The following is a 7588-nucleotide window of genomic DNA, read 5'->3' as shown; positions in this document are numbered from 1 at the left end:
CCTCCTATCTTTCAAACTTTTTCACAACCTCAGCATCTACTTTCTTCACTCATTATTTGAGGAAAAAAATGATAGCCATGTTAGTGACAGATTGCTAAAGAGATAAAAGTCCAAGCAACACAACTTCTAAGAGGTATTATTTTTTTGTCTCCCATTTCTGAGACCCTCAGCTTTAAACATGACATGTAGAAGGATCTAGAAAGAGAGCTTTAGCAAAATCTTAAGAGATACCTGAAATATTTTGGGAAAACTGCTTGCTGTGGCTGGTTATGCAACAAGATGATGGCAGATTTCAGCGACACCCTGCTCATCAGTCACAGAATGAATAATCAGCACAGAAAACTCTTTTCACCTGCTAGTAAAAGCTGAACAAAAGAAAAGATTAGAAAATTCTTACCTTCATGATAGACTCAGTTTTCCAAAAATAAAGTGGTGGGGTGGGGAACATGGTCATAAAATAAAAAGAAGAGCTATGGGCATTAGAGGAAATGCAAGCTCTATTGCAGAGATGGAAGAAGAAATAGAGATTATAAAAGCAAGCAGGGATGAACCTTGGAAGCATTATGGTAAGTGAAATGAGCCAGAGACAAAAGGGCCAATATTGTAGGATTCCACTTATATTAGGTACCAAGAATTGGCAAATGCGTAAGGACAGAAAGTAGAATAGATGTTACCAGGGACTGGGGGGGAGAGAAGAATGGGAATTATTGTTTAAGGGGCACAGGGTTTGTTTGGGATGATGAGAAAGTTCTGGAAATGGATATTGGTGATGGTTAGCCCAGCACTGTAAATGTACTCAATGCCACTTAGTTGTGCATTCTACATTGGCTCAAGGGCTAAGCTTATTTGTGGTAAAAATGTACACAACTCTCTATATATATGATGAGAACAAACAAGCAAACAAAAGCAAGCGGGGAAACACTACAGCAGAAAGCGACCAACACTGATAGCCATCAATCTGGAGAGGAGAAAAAGACCTTTCAGAATTAGAAGAAAGGATATAACTGGATTCTCATCTGCAAGAATTATGTAATGTTTTCTAGAGAGGAAAAAACAATAGAAGATCAAATAATAAATAGAACAGAAAATCAGCTCAGACTGAGTAGTGCTATTTCTGAGGTGGGAGGTGACCATAAGCAGGGACTGATTATTATAGCACCTGGTCTGTTTACAGTGCTTTTATTAAAGTCGGTGTATTCCTTAGGCTATCATCCTTTCCTGGAAGGAGAAAACAAGGTAGGATGAGCCTGTCCCTGACACACAGCTTGTTGGAGAGGAAGACAAGAGTCTTTACCACAAAGTCCAGGGATACTTGGTTTTGGAGCACAAAGGGTAAAACTGTATTTAAAGCCCAACAAATAAAGGATAAATAAGGATGAAAATTAAAAATCTGGCCCTGTAAGGTCTGTCCAACACTTGCAATTCAGTGATTTGGTGATTCAGAGATCTTCAGAAACTCTTAAACATTCAGCATCTAGCCATAGAGAGTGACTGGTAAGCATACTCCAGGATCACAGAAAAGATTCACTTTTGTTAATAAATCATACTATAAAAATACCTCTACTGTATACATTAAAGAGTGTCTCTTCCAGGGTGGCTGCCTGGTCAGCAGGAACAGCATCTGCAGGGGACTTGTCAGCAAGGCCAGCTCCTGGGCTGCACACGAGACCAGCAGAACCAGAAGCCCTGGGAGTAGGGCCAGCGCTCTGCGCTTTAACAAACCCTCCAGGTGGTTCCGATACTGATGCTGGACAACCACGGCTTTAGGAAAGAACTGGAACAAGGTAGTTAGCAAGGTCTGCAGGTGGTTAACCAGACTGAACTGGCCAGAGAGAGGATCACCGGCAGGCCTCTGGCTGGAGGCAGCTGCTCTGGAAAGTGGGAAAAGCACTGATACCCAGAAGGGAGGATTTTCTTGTTCTTTTCCAGGAGATTTTCTTATTTGACTCCAGAACTACTTCTCTGGTGCTAGTGGTAGCAAACCAAAGCTGCGGGAGACCTGAACTGGACTGTGGTTCAGCTAATGAGTTACTCCAAACCTCTTCCTGCTTTCAGAACACCTGCTGCCTCTCCTTCACCGCGCCCCCCGCCACCCAACCCCCTGCTGCATTGCTGCATATTGGGAATACATCTGCAATTTATTATGTGGATTTCTTCAAATCTTTCAGAATGTGCATTCCTATCTCATCATTGCCAAGAAGATTTTTCAAGTTAGTCCTACTTATTAGGATTATCCAAGTATTTCTACAGTGCAGTGTTTCTATTGAAGATTTAAGGAGACTCATTAGATGTCTGTTTGGTTTTTGTTCATTTCCTATCTTTGCTCTTTTTTTTCTGTCATGGCATATCTGGAAACAAGGGCTACACATGAGCTGGTAATAAAGCCTTCTGTCCATAGTTAGACTAAACTAATGAAACACCATTAGCCTCGATACGCTGCCAAGTGTTACTATTTTAAAAATCCATATGCATATGTTTCTAACATCTTGAAGTTGAATGAGTATTAGCATTTTTTTATTTGTCAAAAGCATTCTTACTTTTCTCAGTCTGGACTGAGAGCCTAACCTAATTCCACACCCTCAAGCCGGTGACCTGCCCTGCACCCCTGCTGCCTGCCTGCCCCATCCCAGGTGCATAGGTGGCATTCAGGAAGAACAAGATCCAGCACCCTTTCTTGGTTCAGGGTCTATTTCCCAAACCATCTGGTGTCCCACCTTACACTCCAACCTCCTGACCTGTGCTCCCATCACTATTCAGGAGCTTCACACCAACTTCCAACCTGACATTGGAGTTAGTTCTCTGGTATGTAGGAGAGGAAAAAATTCTCCTCTACCCTCTTAGGGTCTCTGGCTGGGCTTAAAAATTAAACAAATTAACAGGAAGAAATCATACAAGTTTTATTAGAACTTTACTTGTACATGGGGGTGTCTTGCCAATGGGTTTCAGCCCCGGGCAAGTTCCCTATGGATTCAATGTGACCAAAGAAAATGACAGCAAACGTTCTTTGGGATGAAAGTCTTTCTTTCATCTCCTGGCCGTAGGTTGACCACTAGCATCTCTACCTCTGCCCAGAGCACTGGGACCAGCTCTCCATGTAGTGCAATAACAGCTTATTGCCTAAAGCTGTGGAAGTGGTAGCCTAGCAACAGGCCAGGTACATCATCAGGAGCTTTAAGTTCAGTGAGAATCCTGGCCATAGGAACCCCAACTTCCCCACAGGGGACCTTCACAACAGAATGAAAACCTGAAGAAGTGACCAGAGCAGAAATCTTGTGTATCTTTTAGACAAAGCAATGACAAATTGTGAAGAAGTAACGAGACAAAGAGGTTTGGGTTGGAGGCAGCGAACTGTGAGAAGTCACAAGGGGAGATTACATGGAGGGGCAGTACTATAAGGTTATTTGAGTAAGTTGGTTTGTATGAATCCATTTCAGCATCAATTCCCAGTCTCTAGTGATAAGGATGTTCTTCTCTTCCTGGAACAGAGTGAGCATCTTTCTCGTGGGAAATTGGATGGCTTGTTTTTAGGTAGAAAGAGTAAGTCAATGAGCCCTTCCTGCATCTGCTGCTTGTCAAGTGCCTTCAGTTCAAAATAATCAATATGCCAAAGGGACAGATTTTGGGGTGGCATATACTGAACTCATTCAGGCACTAATGGCTTACCATCATTTGCACTGGCCCCTACTGGATGTTTATTTCTGGAAATTCTTGGTAGTAACTGGACAGGACCTATGAAATAGTCCATTAAGCTAGAATTTTACTACTCTTCCCAAAGGAGCTCAGCATCTGAAACCATTTCTAGAGTAACATTGTAAAAAAGGTGCTTGAATCGAGGTTTTCCAGGTAGCGTAAATTATGTTTCCTCTAAAAATAAAAACACAGATATTCACTCTATGCTGGTGCTGCAGTTGGCTAAACTCTGAATGCCCAGCTGCCCACATGAGAATCTGTGATTATGGAATTATTCCTAACAGTGAAGGTGGTGCAAAACACTCTGATTAGACCTTTTATTAAGGTATGGAGTATTGCTGAGCCAATGATATTTAGAAGGGAGGAAACAACTTATGTAATTTTGGTAGAAAAGAACATCAGTTTTTAATAAGTCATGAAAATGAGCATTGACTCTTAGAGTCAGGGTTCTAGAGAAATAAGGAAGCCTGAATAAAAAGGATTAACTGGTAAGCCAAATGGAAAAATCTAAAGCACTTTTTTCTCCTTCCTATTTTATTTTAGTTTGACCTCCTTGGAATCTATGTTTGCAGAAGAACAAGGGATTTCATGTGCAACAGCAATATTTTTATGTCCCTATTACTGAAGGCAGGAGCCAATACTCAAGCTCCATGTACCACTAAAAGCCTAATGTTTGTGAATAGGTCTGTTCAAGTCAACAGTAATAACAACAATTATGACAATGTAATACTAGGCTAAGATTCAGTAACAAAAAGAAACTGAGTCATACTGACTTAACACAATCAACTTCTGTTTCGTGTTCACACAAAATCCAGTATATTCCAGAAGGTTTCCTGCAAAGTTTTCCTTTGACAGTGACTCAGGAATGATATGCTTCTTGCATATTATATCTACCCCATCACCAAGGTTATTGCTGCAGAAGTAGAAGGGGATGCAAGAAATACACTGGCTTTTAACTATTTTGGCCCATAAATACCACTTTCTTCTCACATTTCATTGGCCAGAGCTAGTCACATGACTCTAACCCAACTGCAAGGTATGCTGGGAAGTATAGAATAGCACGTGAATGTTTGGTGAGCCTTTCCCACAAGTGGTGATGATTTATTGATGAATGCTATATGTATTTCAAGCACTGTGCTAATTTACATGCATAATCTCAGATCCTCAAAACACCCTTTCAAGGTTTGTGTTATAAATTTCACTTTATAAATGTGTAAACCAAGACTCACAAAAATTACCTGATTTATATGTAGTATATCAGAGTCTCACAGAAACCTTTAAAAGTATGTAGTATTAACTCCAGTTTACAACTGAAGCTCATAAACATCAAAGACTTTTCTTAAAGTAAAATGGCAAGGGTGGGATTTGAACCATAGAATGGGCCCATCTTTGGCTTTTCCACATCCTGTATGCCAGATATAAGCCTATGCTCTGGGAATACCAGAAACAAAAGGAAACACGGGGGTGAGGAAATAGGTCTATGCCCACCACCATGACAGCAAATACTGCCGTCAGCACCAGGCTCGGGTGCCTCGAGGGTGTGTTCACACCAGGACCAGAGATACAAAGAACAGTCTTTCCAAAGGCAAAAAGTCTATGATATTCTGTTCAAGCAGTCCAAATAGACTAAGACAGGCCCCCCCAAACCTGGATCCCCTCTTGCACTGACACACATTAGCAGGAAAAAATGCCCATTTTTACTGACCCAGCAGAACTTCAATTGTTATAACATTTGAAAACCATGAAAAAAAAATAATAATAAAGGTTCTATCTGGATGAGAATAATGTGCTTGGCTCACATGCTGGCCACTTCAAAGCAAAATAAGTTTTTGATGTTTTAAATCATTCATCCCAGGAGATAAGTATTTAATCTGCAAAGTGGATTTGAAATTCCACTGACAAAGATAAAGAACAGAGTCTCTAGATTGTTACTAGTTATATCTCCATGCAGATTATATTTATCAATAGTTGGTACTATTCAACTTTAAAGGACATCTATGGCTAAATTAGGCCAGGGTATAAAGGTCCTTTGAAAAAAGTGGCCCTTATAGAACTAAGACCTCCTTCTGATCCACTTTACAGAAAATGAAACAACTTAAACTCTTTAGGGAGATTTAGAGTTTCTATCTGGCACAAAATTAAGTGACCCTCTTGTTAGTGGAAACAGGATATCTTTAATCCCAAGATATGCAAAGAAATTAGATAGCTCCCAAAAAAGTGGGGGGTGGGGGTGGGTAGGGGACTTAATGCTACTGGTTTGAAGCTTAATAAATAATGTGAATGCTTATGCTTAATAAATAGCTGATGGATTTTCTTTTACAAAGTATTGCTGTTACCGTCAACATTTCCAAAAGTTCTGCTTGGAAAGCAGAAATAACATTTCTCATGTTGAATGTTTTTAATAGCACTAAGAGGAAAATGAGACTAAAATAAGACATTGTCCTTATTACTTTTTATTGGAATATCTCAAAACATGTTACAGAAATTAATTTGGTAACCCTTAAGTTCTAGATAATTCCAAAGTAATATCACTGTTCATTAGCTGGGCAGTCTGCAGCCCAGAGAGATGAAGCGATTGCTGAAGGTTAAAGCAGTAAATCAAGGGCAAAAGTAAATAAAGGTGGGGAGGAGGGGAATAGAAACTAGAATCCCGAACATAATTTCCCAGACTAATCCATTCCAGTAAATTTCTTCCTAAGATAGATAATTCCGTTCCTTCCTAAGAAGACACTAAGGCCCTGCTTTCAATAAACTAATATAGTTCCAGAGACAATTTAATGGCCAATCTGAGAGTCATTTGAGTAGATCTAATTCTAATTCAGTGATTCTAAATATATTGTAAACTACAGATAGTTTTGAAGAATTTGATTCACAGAAAATGGACAGAACAAGTTAATGGAGAATGTGTTTATGATAAAAAGTCCTTGTATAAAAATAGTCCTTTTCATACTTTGTACCTCCTCCAAACTGTCTTTCACTCAGATTCTGAGAAACCAAAAATACCCACAAACAAACAAATTTAATATTAGATGGATAAAATCCCAGAATCTTTTTTTTTTTATTTGGAAGGGATTTTAGAGATCATCCAATTAGTCTTCAACTTTCTTGTTCTGCAGACCCAAAAGCTTGAACGACTTAGCCACTTACCTAGGAAGGCCAGAAAACAAATCTCCTTTTCTACTACCAAAGGACCACCATATATCAATCACACAGCCTTTTCCCAAACCTCCACCCACTCCCTACAAAAATTAAGGAATTTACAGTGGATACAGCCCCAGGTTATATCAGTAGAATTCCTAAGAGACTAAATTTTTTAAATCGTTTTTAATAAAAATAAAACTCATATTCCCAAGAGACAGACAATGGGAATGTGATTTGGCTTTTAAGATTAGGGATGGTGTTAGCACAGGAGTGGAAGAGAAAACTCAATGAAGGAGGAAACTACACAGAACCATACACTCAGCAACCCCAACCGAGCCATATGCTGGATGCAGAGGAAAAGGAAATGAAGAGCTTTGAAATGCAGCTGTCTCACTCCCTGCTATTTCCACTCAAATCCACCTATTTTTCCACCAGGATCTAACACATGTGCGGTGACACATGGAAACAGGGTAAGCTCATGAACCCAGGGGAACAGAGTTCAGCATTCACAGAGCAGCACCCTGGAAGCACGCGGACACTCCCAACTTCCACCCCTGTGGATGGTAAATGTGGAAGAACACCTAGCGATGGAAAAACCCACCTCGCAGCACAAAAGGAAAGCCAAAAATAACTCGGACACTTGGCTGCCATTTATTAATTATGCCGGCAGACAAAATCATTCGATCTAAAACCAGTCTAGCTGTAAGATAACTTTATTCATCAAAATCAGAGCAAGGAACTTCTCTGGGACATTGGC

This window comes from Manis javanica, chromosome 14, assembly GCF_040802235.1.
Source record: "Manis javanica isolate MJ-LG chromosome 14, MJ_LKY, whole genome shotgun sequence".
NCBI classification, from domain to species: domain Eukaryota; kingdom Metazoa; phylum Chordata; class Mammalia; order Pholidota; family Manidae; genus Manis; species Manis javanica.
Note: the sequence above shows the minus strand (reverse complement) of the source record.